The sequence below is a fragment of the Salvia hispanica genome, chromosome 6 (assembly GCF_029641045.1).
Source record: "Salvia hispanica isolate PSC_SH4W2 chromosome 6, Shi_PSC_v1, whole genome shotgun sequence".
Lineage (NCBI taxonomy): Eukaryota > Viridiplantae > Streptophyta > Magnoliopsida > Lamiales > Lamiaceae > Salvia > Salvia hispanica.
Genome location: NC_142697.1, coordinates 35,293,620 through 35,313,594, shown reverse-complemented (window position 1 = coordinate 35,313,594; position 19,975 = coordinate 35,293,620). Strand labels below are relative to the sequence as shown.

At 36.8% G+C, this 19,975-nt stretch overlaps 2 pseudogenes; both read right to left on the bottom strand.

Moving 5' to 3' along the window:
• Nucleotides 1–5,608: 5,608 nt before the first annotated feature.
• Nucleotides 5,609–15,982, bottom strand: LOC148923710 (cytochrome P450 714C2-like; annotated as a pseudogene).
• Nucleotides 12,601–14,799, bottom strand: LOC125206719 (protein FAR1-RELATED SEQUENCE 5-like; annotated as a pseudogene).
• Nucleotides 15,983–19,975: the final 3,993 nt, after the last annotated feature.

Here is a 19,975-nt window from a genome sequence, read left to right as displayed (position 1 = left end):
CGTCATAAACTATCTAGAGACACATTATTTTTGGTTTTTGGTTTTATAAACTAGTCATAAATATAAAAAAATAAAATAAAATAAAATAATACAAAATAGGCTAAAGAATGTAGAGTTTTAGGATCCAACTAATATAACCTAGTGATGATTAATCTCATAGAACCTTTACCTTTACGTGTCTCCAGGATTATTAGGAAAGTCGCGATTATCAGATAAGCCCCCTCTCGAGTGTACCTATCCAGTAGATTAGACTCTAACTATCAAAGTCTCCTTCAAATAGATTAGATTCTAACTCCTTAAGTTCCTAAGACTCAAGCCCTCACAAAGGGTCCCCTCTCTCGAGTGCAGATAAACCTATGTGTTGTACCCGTTCCTTTTACCACGTAAAACTAGCTATCTCTCGATTAATCTAGTTAAACGGACATAGTTCTAAAGTTGGACAAAAGAACAATAAAAGCACAAGAACAAGCAAACCAATCACAAGAGCTAGGAAAAAGTTCAATTCAATAAATCAAAACATGTTCATAATAGTCTTCACCAAAAACCATACAAAAGATATTTAACTACTCATAGACAAGTAGTAAAAATCAATAAAAGTACTAGACATGAAAGAAATAGATAAAACCCAAGGTTGAATCTTCAATCTTCAGTCTCTCTTGCCTGGATCTGCAGAGCTCCGCTCCAATGGAAGATGGATGAATTGATGTGTGGAATATGGAATGGAAGAATGTGTAGAGGGGAAAGGATTGGAGGTTCTGAGATAGAGATTGTGAATTAGGTTTGGGTATTTATAGGCTAGAAAAAGGGTTTAGGAATGGTAAAAATTATCCTCCAAGAAATATAAAATATATTATTTTCGAATTCTTCAATTAATAGGAGAGATTTGAGCAATAATTTATTCCTCAAATTTCCGCCTAATTTCCGTCAGCTTTGACTGCACTGCGCATTGTTCGTAGAATAGTCATAACTTTCTCCATTGAGACGTGCGAGATGTCCACGTGAAGCTCTTTCGAAGACGAAGAGAATGATATGAATTAAGCACTGATTGGACTTCAAACTCGCTGGCAGAATGGGCTCGAACAGAGGCTGCTGCACCTTGGTCTTTTTGCACATTTTTCTATCTTTTTCTATCATTTATCAACAAACACATTAAAAATACCAAATGTATAACATATGCAATTTAAGAACATAATTTGCATGATTGACATTTAAAACGAGTCAAATCTAGCCCTTAAAAACATGAAAAATCCGTGTTTGTCAACTCCCCCAAACTCAATTATTTGTTTGTCCTTAAACAAAACAAGAGAAAAACAAATTAAGAAACACGAATGTTAAGAACTAGACTTCATAGTTGCCTCAAAAATTACAATAAAAATAAAGAGTTTGACAAAGAATACAAATCAAATCAAGCATAACTTATTAGTGCATTTTCATTACTAGCTCGTTGATCACCTTGAAATACATGCACTCACAAGTGTTTAGAAGTGTGTTTATCACTCACTCTCAAAGTGTTTATTGGAAAAAGTGTATGCTCTCAGATCATGCAACATGCAAAGTTTACCATAGGCTTGCTCGAAGTCTAATCCCTCCTCTACTTTATGTGATTAAAATAAAAAATCCGAAAGGTCTTTATTTTGGTTATAATGTAGGATATTTGGTAAGGTGAGGAAATATGGCTAAAAAGTGACTAAACCCAAACATAGCAAAAGTGATCAATTTCTACTGCATCAAACTTAGCATCCCACCAACAATTCGAATCTCAGTAAATTCTATACTTTGTCTAAATTTCTTCTCACTTCCCAAATTTCTTTGATTTTTCTTTTTCTTCTCTTTTAAATTTTTTTTTTCTTTTGTACACCCTTTCTTTCTTTTTTTTCTTTTGTGCACAACCGAATATCTCATTCAAACCACATATGTCTATGCACTTTTTACAAGTAAGCACACTACTTTTCTCTCTACCTTATCTCTCCAACTCTTTTCACAAAATATAAACTAAAACTCATCAAGAGTGTATGGGTATTCCCCTTTATTTAGCTTCCAAAGAAAAAGGCTTAAAAGGCTCAAAGTGGCTAGCTAGGGGAAAAAAATGTTGAGTAAGGTCAATAATTTGGATATAGAAAGTAGCTAAGAAGGATGGCCTAACGTCCTCTTTTATCATTTAAACACTATGTAGACTTAAGCAGACTAGGAGCAAGTTCTAGAAACAGATACATGAATGCAGGTAAATCACACAAGAAGGAAATTATAGCTCAAGTCTCACAAGGTATAAGCATGATTCAAAGTAAACAAGCAATTCATTAATTCTGCACCTTTTAACTAAACCTTCAAATCAATGCATCAAGTCAACTCAACCAACACATAAAAGAACTTTTTATCATAGGCAACTCGGTTTGATGTCCCTAAACATGAGTATTTCTAAGTTTTCTGTGTTATGTTCATGACAAGATTCACCTCGGGTTTATTAAAAAACTAAAACTAATAAAAAACGCAAAAACAACTAAACTCACGGTCCAACACTTCATCCCCCCAAACTTATTCAAAACTACGTTTAGAATAAGTTTGTAAAGTCGGTAGGGACGTGAGTAAACTAAGAAAACACATTAAAGTAAAACAAAATTAAATATGAAAAAAAAATGATACCAATGTTGGGTTGCCTCCCAACAAGCGCTTGGTTTACGTCTTTAGCTTGACGTTCTTTGATGCTCATAAGTTAGCCCCCATTCCCGGGACTTCCTTTGGGATGCCTTTTGTACCCATGCTATACGGAGTATATCAAATGTTGTAACAGATAATTGCATCTTCCATAGGAGCGGAGAGTAATCCATTGTTGTGCTTCGTGCTCCTTGCAAAATAAATAAAAATATAAAAAAAATTTCAAACAAAACTATACAAAATATTACACTCCAAATTAGTATTATCAACCGTTCTACAATATCAGCTTAAAGCAATAATACTCCCCGGCAACGGTGCCAAAAACTTGATTCACTATTTATTAGCACTAAAAATACCTGCAAGTTTACAGGGTAGATCTAGTATAGCTAAAGGTCAGTACCGGGATATCGAACAAAGGGAATAAGATTGCAACTGTCTATCATATACGAAGCGTCATATACTATCTAGAGAAACACATTATTTTTGGTTTTTGGTTATATAAACTAGACATAAATATAAAAAAATAAAATAAAATAAAATAATACAAAACAGGCTAAAGAATGTAGAGTTTTAGGATCCAACTAATATAACCTAGTGATGATTAATCTCATAGAACCTTTACCTTTATGTGTCTCCAGGATTATTAGGAAAGTCGCAATTATCAGATAAGCCCCCTCTCGAGTGTACCTATCCAGTAGATTAGACTCTAACTATCAAAGTCTCCTTCTAATAGATTAGATTCTAACTCCTTAAGTTCCTAAGACTCAAGCCCTCACAAAGGGTCTCCTCTCTCGAGTGCAGATAAACCTATGTGTCGGCGCGTTCCTTTTACCACATAAAACTAGCTATCTCTCGATTAATCTAGTTAAACGGACATAGTTCTATAGTTGGCCAGGCAAAAGAACAATAAAAGCACAAGAACAAGCAAAACAATCACAAGAGCTAGGAAAAAGTTCAATTCAATAAATCAAAACATGTTCATAATAGTCTTCACCAAAAACCATACAAAAGATATTTAACTACTCATAGACAAGTAGTAAAAATCAATAAAAGTACTAGACATGAAAGAAATAGATAAAACCCAAGGTTGAATCTTCAATGTTCAGTCTCTCTTGCCTGGATCTGCAGAGCTCCGCTCCAATGGAAGGTGGATGAATTGATGTGTGGAATATGGAATGGAAGAATGTGTAGAGGGGAAAGGATTGGAGGTTCTGAGATAGAGATTGTGAATTAGGTTTGGGTATTTATAGGCTAGAAAAAGGGTTTAGGAATGGTAAAAATTATCCTCCAAGAAATATAAAATATATTATTTTCGAATTCTTCAATTAATAGGAGAGATTTGAGCAATAATTTATTCCTTCCTTGAATTTCCGCCTAATTTCCGTCAGCTTTGACTGCACTGCGCAATGTTCGTAGAATAGTCATAACTTTTTCCACAGAACTCCGATTGAGATGTGCAAGATGTCCACGCGAAGCTCTTTCGAAGAAGAAGAGAATGATATGAATTAAGCACTGATTGGACTTCAAACTCGCTGGCAGAATGGGCTCGAACAGAGGCTGCTGCACCTTGGTCTTTTTGCACATTTTTCTATCTTTTTCTATCATTTATCAACAAACACATTAGAAATACCAAATGTATAACATATGCAATTTAAGAACATAATTTGCATGATTGACATTTAAAACGAGTCAAATCTAGCCCTTAAAAACATGCAAAATCTGTGTTTGTCAGTCCAGTAAATTTATAGTTGTTGAGTTCTAATTTCTACTTGATCTCTGCTCAATGATGCATGCGTACGTTGTCTTTTCCGTTCCCTAGGTCTAGCTGTTAGATTAGGCAATTCTTCATTTTCCCAAGTCTAGTAGTTAAAGCTGTCAACCCAAAATTGCGTGGCAGCAGCCAACCCCATTTTCCCAAGTCCTCTAGATTCTTACCCGCATCCTATCCTTCTCCTTCTCTGTGAGATCGATCCTTTGCTTACCTATACTAATTAATAGTGTAGTGTAGTGGGTTGAGGTTTTTGACAGTTGACCGGGAGCGAGTCCAACAACCCAAATCTTCCCGGTTTATGATCTCCTAGACCCTGTGATCTAGTGAATCCTCTTGACCTGAAGATTGTGAGATACCATATTATATGTACTATACTCTCAGCCTAACCATCATACACAAAATGAAAGATTGCCACAAATATTATTTTGTCATAATCTAATCCAATGAATTCCTTCACCCAAGTAACACTATCATTTTGTGTAACTAACTTTTTGAACATTTCTTGAAGTATACTCCGTATAATATATTGTGCAATGCAAGTTTAGTGATTTTTTTTTATTTTCTCTAAAACTATAAAATTGCAACAAATATTATAATCAGTACTAAATTGATATTCAATACTAGTATATGTTTTGATGAATTAGTACAACTTGTAATGCATGGGACTAAATACATAGATATTATTAACCAATACTCCCTAAAAATATATGAACTTTCCAATTTTGAAAAATTCAAACAACATTTTACCCATACACAACATCTTATTTACAACTTATACCATTACCAACTTATACCATTACAATAATGTGGACTCTGTTAAGAAAAGAAAAGATAGCAGAGAATAATCTCAATTATGCTCCACAATTATACTCCAAGAATAGGATGATTGATATTTGATTGATATTGTACCATATTTACACATGTATCAACCCTATATAAAGGGCCATTCTCTACAGACATAATACATCATCAAATTATCGATCTATCTGTTTCTCTCATTTCTTCCCTACTCCGAAATCATGCCTGATACACCATTCAAGAGACCCCACTCTCTACTAACATTATTTTCACTACCCTCTCTCTCTCTCTCACTTTTTCCTTATTTATTAAAACTCCTGCCGAACCCTCCGAACCCTGTTCATACTCTTTTGGGGACGGAGGGAGGGAGTAAGAAATTGTGATTGATTACAAGGGTGCATCACCTTGAGGGAGCTTCAACTTTTCAATTACGAGATCGACCCCATTTCCAGGCTTGATATGTACATTCATAATTGGCTCATGGACATATTTTGGGGAGAGGGAGAAAGAGAAGTTAGATAGTATCAGAGCACAAAGAAGCTTTAGTTCAACCATGGCTAGGTTTTGCCCTAAGCATATTCTTGTACCGTAGCCAAACGGGGTGAACAGATTTGGGAATTTGCACGCACCACTAATGCCATTAGCGAACCTCTCAGGTTTAAATTTGTAAGAATCCGGACCCTAGATGTTTGGATCCGTATGCAAAGTCGTTGTCATTGTCCATATAATAACACCCTTTGGAATACGAATATTGGCAAAGTCAAGGTCGTTTATTGCGTATCTTGCTCCTACATGCGCCCCAGTATAGAGCCTTAACGATTCATAGATCACCATCGTCAGCTGTTAAGAAAATTATCTGTGACGAGCATATTAATATACTAGATGAAAAATTATAGTTTAATTGATAAGACGTTTTCCTTCGTTCAACGAGTTGCAAGTTTGAATCAACAAAATCACGGATAAACAACTAGGTTAACATACTCTTAATAGGTATTTGGAACAATTTTAAAAGCTAATAGTTGTTTAATAAACATTAATTTTAATCTTATCAATTTTTACTAACAAATATATCCTCCATTTCCCGTAGTTGAGTCATACTCCTTTTCTGACAAATTCTCTTACGACAAAAATCAAAACCTTACTTTATTTATCTCATTCTTAACTTAGGGATGTCAATCGTCCTAACCCGTTTGGGTTCGGGCCAACCCACTCGGGTTGTCGGGCTATTTGGGTGCGAACTATTCGGGTTATGAATTTTTCAGGTCATAAATTTTCAACCCTAACCCTAACCCGACGGGTTTTGGGCTAACCCATTGGGCTATTCGGGCCTAAAACTTTCGAAAATAGTCTCTTATATTCAAATTATCCTCTATAAAATGATTTTAAATCTTAGATATTTTTCTCTTCTTAGTTTTATAATCATATAAAATCTTCAAATTTTCATAGTTTTCTTCAATTGGAGAGAAGCCTTTCATATCGATCAACTACAACATAAACAAAGATAAATCAAAATTAAATCAATCAATTTGAACTAAAGCTTGTGTTCGTATTATTATTTTGGCATTGTTCGGTATTAATTCTTTATGAAAATTAAAAAACATATCTTAGATGAATCATTATTAAAATGATAAATATATTGATATTTTGATGAGTTAGTTCTTAATTCTGTCTTGATTGAGTTTGGTGGTGGTAAGACAATAGGCCAGATGATGAGACGATGGAATAATAAGTCGGAGTGGAACTTGAAAGTTGATAGTGTGGGATCGAGTGGAAAAGTGTAGAATGAAGGAGACTAATGATTGTGCCACATGAAATTCAAAAATACAAAAGCCCCTAAAATTTAATATTTTTAATTAAAAGTTGCAACCCGTTGGGCCGACCCACAATCAGTTCGGGCCAACCCGTTTAACCCATCAACCCATTCGGGCCAATCCGTTTAGCTCATTTTGTATTCGGGTTACAAAATTATAGCCCTAGCCCACTAATTTTACAGGGCTATTCGGGCCGACCCACGGGTTTCGAATTGAATTGACATCCCTACTTAACTATCTCTTTAAGTATCTATTTTATTATCTCTTGTATTCTATTCTATGTTCATTTGTCTACTTTATTCTATCCATACTTAACTAACTAAACATCAATTCTTTAATTCACGTGACCAAAAAAAAACGCATCAAGTATCACATTATGCAAATTCGGTTGTAATGAACTTACTTGTTTCAAGTGTCTGATCGAATCAAAATCCGGAACCTGTCCTTTGCAAACTCCGAGAACCTCTTCTCTTACTCGATCTTGCCATTCTTTATTAGAAGCCAAGAGCATCAGAAGCCAAGAAGCTGCAACTGAAAGGGTCTCATATCCAGCTGTTAATATGCTCTTGCAATTATCAATAATAAAATCCTCAGTTTCATTTGGCCTCAGATTGCTATTTTTAGCTCCTTCAAGAATAAATTTCAGCATATTTTCCTCAATGTGAGCTTCATGTTTTTTTACAAGTATTTTGGTGATCAATTGTTTGATATCATTCCGGAGCTTCCACTCTCTCCTGTTTGCTTGGTCGGGACATATCTACATCATCATGAAATTATAAAAATATAGTAGTAATTAGATCTACTTGTATCAATTTAATTAATCAATAATTTTCCTATAATTATTTCCCAAAAAAAAATATTAACCCTCTAGGTCATTTTCTGACACAATGACAAGTCATGTCATCACTGTCGATAATTACGCGCAATTTAATTGGTAAAACATTTTCCCCAATCCAATAATTCAGGAGCTTCAAATCACCATATGTAAATAGTAAGAAACTTTGATTCATCCATAAATAAAACAAGTTATATTCAATATTAAACCCTAATAATAATAATAATCTGACCTCATTCCTGGAATGGCAAATAAGAAACCTTATTCCTGGAATGGTAGTATGTTGAAGCTTTTCCAAAATTTGTTCTCCTTCGACATAATTACTTCAAAAACAAACTCTTAAAATCGCATCACCGGAGAATTTAAAGAGATGATTATCAACTTTGATATCTACTTTACCACCTTCTTCATCAATCAATTTTTTCCATGAATCTATCAGCATTATTGCTGATTGTTGAATAGAGCTTTTCATTCCCTACAATTAAGAATAATGGCATATTGGTAAATAAGTTTATAATACAAACAAATATGCTAAAGACAATTGTAGCCACTATATAATTAAGTCTCATGGCCTACTCACCGCTTATCACTAATTGGTTCTATCATGGTCTGGTTCGAAACTGAAAAATGACTGATACGAAGTAAAACCTGGATTTTGTTCAAGTTTACACCGGGAGCCATAAGCTTCCTCTCGTAAGCCCATAATTTTCCGTTCGCAGCAGAAACGCCGTTTCCTAGCAATGATCCCAAATCTTTTGACAGATATAAAGGTATCCCCAAATCGATCGATTTGGAGGCAGTTAACTCTTTTATCACATCAGAGTCGAATACCACTAATACCGGTGTAGTACCAAGTGTAAAAGTATAAATATCACCTGTCGACGAATAAGACAAACAGTCATGACAATTATCCCACAGCGTTGTAAAAAGAGAACTGAAAATTGTATCATATGGACCTCAATATAATTCAGGCAACAATAACACTAGAAAGATGCTCCCTTTTGTTGAAAATATATCTTGAGGTGTCCCAAGTATGTTGGGAAGAGAATGTGTGGAGTCCCAACCTATTGGGAAGAGAATACCATTTATAATGTAGAGTTCCAATATTATAGTTCCTAGGTATATTTATATCTAGTGTCCTATAAATACCTATGTACTCCATGTATCAATAACAATTCAAACTAAATACAATGTAGTCGATAAAGCTTTGAGTGTTTTTATTTTCCGCATTTTAGTTTTCAACATGATATCAGAGCAGCTAACGATCCTTCGTTAGTTTGTTCAAAATCAAAAAAAAAAAAAGGTTTGGTTGAATCTGTGTTAATCCTAAACCCCAAAATCTCAAAAAAAAATATATATATTTGCACCAACATTCAAGTTTCTGCCTATCAAAGAAATCAACTTTTCAGCGCCAAACTAGATAATCTTTTGCCTTCAACCCACGCTCTACTCAGCTATACTCCAAAATCACACCATTAGCCAAATCTCCCTCAAACAAGATAGGAATCGTCCAACCAGAGAGGGGGAGAAAGTACACTCTATTGGACGTTTCCTCTCCAACCACAATAACCGGCCGGAGGAGATGAGAGGAGTGGCAGAACACTGAACACTGTCGGGAAAGGAGGAGCAAGGTTACCAGAAAGGGGTCTGAGAAGGCATCACTGTTGTTCACCCGGAGAAGAACAAATGAAGGTAAAGAGATTGGAAAAAGCTACGGATAAAATACCATAGCAAGACCCAACAGAAACGGCGTCACGACGGCAGCGGCAGCAACCGCGTCTGGAACTGGCGGTGCTGGCGCTTGGCTGAACCAAGACGATGACAGTGAGTTCTTGGCAGTTAAATTTCAAACGGGCATCAATGACGAAGCCTGACCATGGCGAGGCAACGGCTAGATCGAGCGACAACACCGCCGGAGAAGAAAACAGAGGAGTCCTCGGTTTGTCCGGCCGAGGGGGAGAGGAAGTATCCGACCAAACAATTCCTCCCAAATCTATGTTGGCCAATAAGGCCAAAGATCTGCCGGTGGGAGAAGAGCTAAAACACACGAGAGAGAGCAGAGAAGACCGATTTGATATCGGAGGAATGGTGGAGCAGCTAGTGTCAAACGATTCATCTCTGAATCAAGGAGAGAATTGCTGAGGAAGAGGCAGAGCAGCCAACATCTGCGTGGCGAGGGGGAGAGAGATAGCGTCGCCACACCGTTGTTATGAAGGCCTTGGTGGGAATGAAAACTGGAGAAGATCGATCGTGCTGCTACGACTGAGAAGAGTCTTGGAGAAATATTATGAATGGGCCACTCACCCCTTAAAAGGCCTCATAAGGGGAGGGTTATCCACACTTATATAGAGAAGCTAGGATCATCACCAAGCCGATGTGGGACAATGATTTGGAGAATTTAACAGAAACTATCACTGGCCATAATAGGCCTGTGAGGGAAAGCAGTGTTGCATTCTGAGCACGACCGGAGAAGGAGAAGCGTCGCATTGTTTCTGATGCAGAATTGAATGGGGAGCTATTGAACCTACATCCATAGCCATTAGCCAATAAAGTAAGCAGCAAAGAATCTTGAGGTGTAATCAAGAAAAGAATATTAGCCGGAGAAGAAGGATCTAAGGAGCAGAGGCCCCGCAGAGTTCGGCATAGGTGGTCTCCTATTTCAGGGTGAAGATTGCCACAGAAAAGACAACGAGTTATCCAGAGGGCGACAAACTGACCAAGTACTGGACCACTCGTCCTCAAAACAGGAGAACCACTAGTGGAGGGAATCCCACCAGGAATGAAGCCGGAGATAGGTGGAGTCGGATGCAAAGGGAGCCGTTGTTGGAAGTTCGAGAGAGAAGCGAAAGCAGCCCGTCGCCGTAGAGTATGGGCCATCAAAAATGGCGATGCAGTTGTGGAGCCGATGTCATTCAGAAAGCTGCGGTCGCCATCTATTGGCAGTATATAGGCCGCTGAGAAGAAGGCAGAGGCCATCGTGAAGAGCTCACGGTGGAAGGTGGTCCGGAGAGGTTGCTGCCTGCTTCCTAGTGACGGGTTGAAGGTGTGAGATTCAAATCTTTCCATGTTGGGATGCTACAATCCAAAAGCGTAACTCCTCGACATGAATCAAAACTGTCAGAATGGCTCCTAATGGCACGAGCTAAAACTGCCAAGATGGCTCCTAATGGCATGAGCTAAAACTGCCGAAGATGGCTCCTAATGGCATGAGCTAAAACTGCCGAATATGGCTCCTAATGGCACGAGCTAAAACTGCCAAGATGGCTCCTAATGGCACGAGCTAAAACTGTCGAAGATGGCTCCTATGGCATGAGCTAAAACTGCCAAAGATGGCTCTAGACACGAGCTAAACTGCCACCAGAAAAATTGAAGCACTCCTAAATACGAATATAAACTATTTATCAAAGTGAAGATCGTGTAAGTTAAGTGTCGAAAAACTCGATACTTAACTTGATGGGGAGTGTTGAAAATATATCTTGAGGTGTCCCAAGTATGTTGGGAAGAGAATGTGTGGAGTCCCAACCTATTGGGAAGAGAATACCATTTATAATGTAGAGTTCCAATGTTATAGTTCCTAGGTATATTTATATCTGATGTCCTATAAATACCTATGTACTCCATGTATCAACAACAATTCAAACTAAATACAATGTAGTCGATAAAGCTTTGAGTGTTTTTATTTTCCGCATTTTAGTTTTCAACACCTTTATCCTAAGTTACTTGAGTCGTATTCTATTTTGGGTTGTCCCAGATTACTCGGAGGGGATCAGCTAAGCCATAAGTTAATCCACCATATACTACACTAATGAAAATTAGACATGTGGAACCTATTTTTAATATTAAATAAAAGATTAAAAATATAAGTTCTCATAATGCATCATATGCTACACCAATATTAATTAGACACTTGGACGATCTTTAATAATGACTAAAAAGGATTAAAACTAAAACTAATACACCTTATGCTATTAATTAGACACAAAAGGATACGCTGACGGTCATTTTGTAGACATTTTGTTGAGCTTCTTGACATTGCTAATTGGGAAGAATTATCAGTGTGTTAGAAGCAGCAGTATGAAGAGGAGCTGTCTACCATTGGAATCTTAATCAGTTTGTATCCTAGCTTATCGAATCTCGATAGCTCCCATTTTGTGCTAAGCAGATTTTGCTCAATCCAGCCACTTCATTTGAAGAACAATATAAAAGGCTCAAACTTGATATCACCGATTTTCAGCCTGCTACATATTTCAATTGTGCAAACAAGTTTTGTCATTGTGGCAATTCATTTCAAAGTATAATATTAGCAGCTCAAACAAGAATTTTTATCAAGATCATGAGCAAATATTAGCAGTTCAAACAGATTTGCCAAACAACTAACTGAACTACTAACTCAACTCCATCCATTCAATAATAAAACCAAAATCATGCTATTTGATCTGTAGAAAGAAAGCAGGTCGAGATCAAGAAAAAATCATTTATCAGAAATCATTTTGACCAATGCTAACTAAAAGTACAAGGTCACGATTACCAAAATGTTCATATCAACACAATAACAATAGTTAAAACAATAGAATAAATGAGTCAAAACTCCCAGAATGCAACTCTTAAATTAAAAATGAAACTCCCACAAAAATCTTAATCAAAACTTAATACAAGTTAACCATGAATGACTGTCAAACAATCAATAACACCAAAATTATGATGGCAGGCTTGCAGCATTGCTTAGACTAAAATTATGATGTACTTTGAGGATCAAAAGCATTGTATGTCACGTTCCAGTAGTCATCATTAATGAGTGTAGTCTCTTCGGATTCCTGCATAGAAGAAGCATGTTGCGAACCACTCTTTGTTGCTTTTGGCTTTGGTTTTCGTTTTCTACTAATAGCCTGTTCCAAAGCATTTTTCGGCCTCTTACTCGAATGGTATGTAACTCTCCCTTTAGGTTTCAAGCCTTTAATTTGACTTTCATTGGTTTCATCATCAACTGCAACATCTCCGTCCTTTGCCTCAATTGGTACAGTATTTGCCTTCCCTATCATTCCATCCACACTATTTTCCATTTTCAAGAGACAATCTAAAGCAGAAGTATAGCTATCTTCACTCTCAGCTGCTTTTATTGCCACACGCATGAAAGAGTTACATAATTCTTTATACCGCTGCTTCTTTCTTGTTTTTTCATCAACAATGCCAACTCCTACATCACAAACTCTTGATGTTCCACCCTTAGCATGTTTGGTCCATCGCTTTAAGATATATTCATCGGGTATTTGAACAACATTCATAGATGTTAAGATTCTTAGAGTATGTGAGCATTAAATACCCGAGAATTCAAACTTCCTACAGCTGCAAAAAATGGAACCTTCGATGGAATCATATGTGACTATATATTCATTAGTCCGATGAATTGGCCTGACCTTATATATCACAGAAGTTCCAAGTTGACTCTCACCTTCAATCTTGCTTTCAATTGCCTTCCTCAACTCCTCACTAAACAATGCAAATATCTTATGTGTATATACGGCAGCCGCATGCTTCAAAATTTCCAATGGAAATGTAATAACAGGTGAACTTTGAGCATTCTTGAAATCTTCTGCCGACTCTTTCTCACGGCGATCATCTATCAACCTTTGAAAATGATGGAACACCTCGACAATATTGTTTTTATAATTTACATAATGCTTCACAACAGCATTCATGCACTCACTTCGTTGTGTAGAAACCATATCAGCACAAAATGTGTTTCTTCCGTAAACTAAAGCCCATTTTTCTCTTAGAGAAAACATTCTCTTCAACCATTGATTATCTTGCAGGTTGTATTTCTCCAACATTCCATTCCATGCATCAATGAATTCTGATTCTTCTTCGAAGTCGTACACACAACGACTAAAATCAGCTGCAAAGGTATTCTTGAAACTCGCAAAAACATTGGAAAGATGAATTGCTGCATTCTGAAAAATGTGCCAAACACACAAGCGATGGTAAGTTGATGGCCACTTGGAAGCTAAAGCAGCGCTCATTGCTTGATCTTGATCCGTTAAAATGGTTTTTGGTCTCTTTCCCATCATAGCATCTTCAAACGCATCAAACAACCATTCAAAGGTTTCAATTGTTTCGTCGTATAATAATGCTGCACCGAACACAGTTGTTTGTTTATGATGATTTACACCGACGAACAAAGCAATTGGTCTGCCATCTCGATGTTTACTGTATGTCGTATCGAAACAAACAACATCACCAAAATGACCAAAATCTTGTATCATTCTACCATCAGTCCAAAATATATTGGTAATTAGATCTTCCACATCCAATTGAATAGCATAGTAAAAATGTGGATCTTCACTTGTCATCCTTTGTAAATATTGCAAAACACCTCCACTATCTCCTTGTTTAATCTCCAAAGTCCTCTTAGTTCTCAAATAGTTCTTCAAATCAATATGATTAAAACCAAGATGTTGTATTCCGCCAGCTTCCTTTGCCATTACATCTATTATTTTCTTTGGAGCCAACCCACAACTTTGAGCAACATCAACTTGTGTTTGCTGAGTATTAGACATTTGTCTAAAACATCTAAACATGTAAGACTTTTCCGGATCACACAAATCATGGTTGTGTTCCTCAACAAACTTTACAATCTGAAACTTTCCACTGTACCTACAATTGATTTTCATCAAAGCCTTACATCCACATCTAATTTCAGGACGAGGATTCTTAATTGTAACACATCTATTGTTTGTTGCTCTAAAACCTTCCCTACAACAGCAGAAACTAATGTCCAAGATGTTGCCCGTAATTCGATCTCTATGAGCAGATAGTTTTCGAGTTCCGAAACCTGTTACCTTAGCATATTTCATATAGAAATCATATGCCTCAACTTCTGTTTCAAACTCCATCCCTATCTTAGGAATGTGGTCTTCTAATACATTGTCATCCATATCTGCAAAAGAAAAAAAGATCGTATATTCAATATCTATTTCTTTTACTCCATGCCAATCCTGTTACAACTCAAATAAAGTAAATAATTATTGTACTCTGTATTATATTACGAGTTGCTCCCCTGTGATAGTTTTATAAATTAACTTCAAAGATTTTTAGCAAAATCCATATATTAAGACAAAAGAACTAGTCTAAAATTGTTTTATTCAAAGTGATAAACATTACTTGAAAGTGATTACCTTTTGACATCGACATAAAGCAGCAGAAGATTGCAGCGGCAGATAAAAATTTTGTTTCTTGAGCGGAAAGATGAAAGGGTTTTCCTAATACGTAAATATATTCAATATGTAAAGGCTAGGTTTTAGTTTTAATCCTTTTTAGTCATTATTAAAGATCGTCCAAGTGTCTAATTAATATTGGTGTAGCATATGATGCATTATGAGAACTTATATTTTTAATCTTTTATTTAATATTAAAAATAGGTTCCACATGTCTAATTTTCATTAGTGTATTATATGGTGGATTAACTTATGGCTTAGCTGATACCCTCCGCAAATTACTTGGGTCATTTCTCTTTTTGGCTAAATACAAAACATCTAATCACACCTACTTTATTCTTTCTTTTACTTTGTTCTCTCTTCTCTTTTACTTTATTCTACCCTCTACTTTATTTTACTCACTAAACACAACTTTTTTAAATCTCATGCCGAAAAGAAACGCTTCAAGTAATGTACGTAGGACGGATAATCAAATACACAGCCTCGAAAGATTGAAAAAACATCTAAACCCTAGAATGAGAACGCATGGGTTTTATAAGCTCAAAACATAATTATAAAATCTATACAAAATCTTAACTTTTCAAGTCAAACAATTCATACGTGCCATTAATATAAAAGTCGTACCGAATTGCCTCCTCCATTTTGTGGAAAACAGACTGCAGCTGGGCCGCAAAGTTATGAGGATCTTCCGACGTCGTTTTCAGCGCCTGGGTCAGCTTATTGATCTCCAAGACATTTCCCGCAATGAATTAGCCGACGACGGCCCTCCGATGCCTTGCTCCCTCAGAAGCCGTCGCAGCCTCCGCGGCGTAGCCACCACCGAGTTATACAGCCTCACAAACAGGCTAAGGATCACAACTGCAGCCAAAGATGCCATAATTTGGAACATTATGTGTTTCTCCATCGAAGCTTATGCTAATGTGTCTTACAGTTTTAGCTTCTTCGTAAGCAATTTATTTATATCCGTCGACCTCGATATGTTGTACCTTAAAATATTATATTGTTCCATTAGTGTTGGCATATTTCTTTTTCACACTCTTTTGAAAAATTGATACTCCATCTGTTAATAGATTATAGAGTCACTTTTGTTGAGAAGTTCTAAAGATAATTGAGTTATTTTATTTTTGGCAAAAAAGTAACGCCCTTCTTTACTTTATTCTCTCTTCATCGCTCTTACTTTATTATTTCTTACGTTATTCACTATCCATTTAACAAAGAACGGAGGAATTAATAATAGATAGTTAAGTGGCGAGAGAGTAAAGTAAGAGAAAGACTCTACAATATTCTCTCTCTTACTTTACTCTCTTTGCACTTTAATTATTTATTACTCCATCCGTCCCTCTTTAGCTGAGTCATATTCTTTTTTGAGTTGTCCCATTACAGCTGAGTCATTAAATTTTTTGGCGAAAAGCAACACATTTATTCTCTCTTACTTTATTCGCTCTTCATCTCTTTTCCTTTTTCCTTTCCTACTTTATTTTCTTTTACTTAATTCACTTAATACAATTTTTTCTTGATTTTTATGTCAAAAAGAAATATTTCTATTACAAAGAGACGAAGAAAGTATAATTTTATTAAGTGTGAAAAAAGAAATTGTAACTATACTAATAGAACGGAGGGAGTAACATAAATTTTGTTACGTCTAATAAAAATAGTCTATTTGGCAGGCAATGCTTACCGGTGCCGTTAGTGGGGTTGACTCATGTACCAGCAAGTTGGTAATATGCAACACAGAAAAATGTAGGAGACCAGTTTAGTTAAATTGCAATGACTTGTATATATGATTAATCTAATATCTCATAGTTGAAGTGTACTAAATTGTGCAATGACTTTGTATATATGATTAATCTAACATCTCATAATTGAAGTGTATTAAACTGGGGGCCGGCTCTGGGGTTTCTATTTTCATATTTTTATGAATAATAATAGATAAATACTCCATCCTTTTTATAAATATATGTGCACTTTTAATTTTTATTCGTCCCATAAAAATGTGGGCATTTTCATTTATGGTGAGTTATCTCAATTTATTACGTTTATAAATCAAATTATTTACAACTTATATCAACATTAAAACATTAATAATGGGGTTTCATTATACACTAACACTACTTTAACTAGACTTCCTCTCCTCTCTCTTATTTTACCAATTTTATCTTAATTCTCGTCATATCATGCCTATATTTTTATGGGACGATGGGAATATATAATTTGAGTTTGAATTGGTACAAGGACAAATGATATACACCCACCGTCTCCCATTATATGTCTCAGTTTTCATTTTAAATCCGTCCCTTGTTAATTGTCTTATTTCACCTTTACTACTTTTAGTAATGGACCTGAAGGGATGTCCGGTTTTTTCCCCCTTTTCTGGTTTTCGTATGTGAATTGGAGTGTATCCAACTGATCAGGAAGAGATTCCCGACCTAGCTGAGTCGTTGGTACGATAACCGGGACTTGGCTTCAAACAAATTTCCTCAACCCACTTCTACTGGTTAGTATAATGGAGGTAAGGGTCGAATCCCACGAGGATGGACACGTTTTGATAACTGCGGTGACTTTCCTGGGTGTTTTGGTTAGCTACCACGCTTGGGTTGAGATTTTACCTAGACAGGAAATAGATGTGGTACTCTACTGACTAGTAGGCATGAAAATAACAGACATGTGGGATTGTTCGTGAAACTAGGGGACAATGTGTCTCAGATGCATAAGAAAAGTAGACAGTTACTAAAAGAGGAAATTTAGACAACAAGGTATATCTGATGGCTGGGGGCTTTCTGACAGGTCTGGATAGTACATCTGAAAAGTAGGGAACAAAAGCAAAAGTAACTTAAAAGTAAAAGTGGTCCAATAAAGTTGATTTTGACGTATTCTTCCTCACCAAGTATTGACAAAAATCATATGAACACAGACACCATAACTAGAACTTCAGATTCATAAATTCAAACTCAAGATCCATCGATTAAAATGCTTAAACTTAAATTAAACGGTAAAACTGTAACTTTACTTCTACTGACTGACATGCAAGGTGGTAATCACGGCGCAGAAAAGAAACTCATGCACGAAAACTTGTCTAAACATAGCTACAACTTCGAATCAACAACTCTCGATAAGAAAACACTTAGAAATTGAAAGCAATGACTAAATCTAACTTTCCTAGGCAGAATGAAGCGAACTCGAACCAAAGTGACATGCGAAATAGAAACTTCATAATGCAAATGTTGGAAAATGACAAAGTACTTCAAAAGTGCAACAACGATGAGTGTTTGCAAATAACCAACGATGAAAACAAGTAAACTTTAAACTAAGAAAGCGATTAAGATTGTTTGTGCCACTCCGGACGATGATACTACTACACTGCTACGATAACTGGCTGGAACGGCGGACTGATGACTTCTCCGACAGACTCTGGACGTCAAGTGACCATGGCTGTGGCGAGGAACGAGAGGTAGGATAATGCTGAAGGATGGATCTTCTAGAGAGAATTCTACTAAGTGTAATTTTTGAATTGCGAACTGAGAGCTTTTAACCGAACTCTGGGGCCTCCTTCTCTCTCTCCAAGTGGCTTCTTTTATAGGGAGGCTTGCCCTTGCTTTTAGGGTAGACTTCTCCCGCACTTTGACCTTTTTGCCCTTGTCAATGATCATCCCAGCTATCCTCCTTCTCCATCTCGAGCCTTTTATCTGGCATGCATCCTGGTCAGTATCGCACCCTTCTGGCGCCCTTTTCACTTGCGTCACCTGAATCGTTTTCTACTGACTTGGATCCTTCAATCCTGCACACTTAAGCAACTGTTTTGCAGATAATACATGAATTTCACGACATACTGACCAGTAACCAAGGCTTAGAATACGACTTATCAAACTGCACACACTTACCACATGCTTGTCCTCAAGCGTGAAGACAAACAAAAAGAAATAAGTCGAATTCGAGCCTAGTTACTCCCCTGACCGACTCTACCTAGCTAGACTCAAGACTCTGACGCAAAAGAAACAAAAACGACACAAACACATAAGACACATAGTTAACTTAAACACATAGAACAGGCTATATTTTCAACCACCCTTACCCTCGGGATCAGGTGCAATCCGGCCTTAGGCAGCCTTGAACTTCCGCCGCCCCCCTTTTCTTCCCCAGTCAGTATATCTGCTTGTAAGGATCACCCAATTCTAGGCCAAACACTGGGTTCACTCAGTCACTCATTCCTCACAGGGGATGTTAAGACTGTTTTCTCTCAATGCTAAACCACAGATGTTTCGGACTCAGATCTCACATGCAGCTCCCCAAGGTCTTTATGGCTTGTAATGGGGCTAGTGGCTTGTAATGTTTGGGGTAGTTGTCCCTAAGGCTCTAAGGTCCAACAATAACTACTTATTTGATGAGGGAAAACTGTGTGCATTCGGGCTTCTGGCTAGGGCTTCTTCTTTGGCTGGACAGTTTCTGACATTGGCTTCCAACTGGTCAGTAGCTTCTTCGTGGCTTCGCCACCCTTATTCCTTCTTCTCCTTTCTCTTTTTTTGGTCAAGTATTTGCGACCATTTTCTTCAATTTTCTTTTCTGTGGCTTTGCCACCCTTATTCCTTCTTCTATTTTTTTTTGGATCTGGAGATTTCAGATCGATTTTCTCCTTCTTTCTTTGCCTTTCTTTCCTTCAGTTGGTCTCTTTTGTATGTCCTCCTAGGCAGTTGCTTCCTTGCCTCATGCCTTACACGCACACAGTTCCAGTGGCTGATGGGTTATTTCGGGGTATAAGTTAGGCTAGAAAATGAGGTTCTAAGGTTTTGGGGTTTCTAACTCACCTTTTAAGAGGGCTTTCGTGTCTGACCTAAGGGATGGGTTTTCCCTTCATATTGCATCATCTATACTGACTAGGGGTTACTGGAGGGGGTGGTTTCTG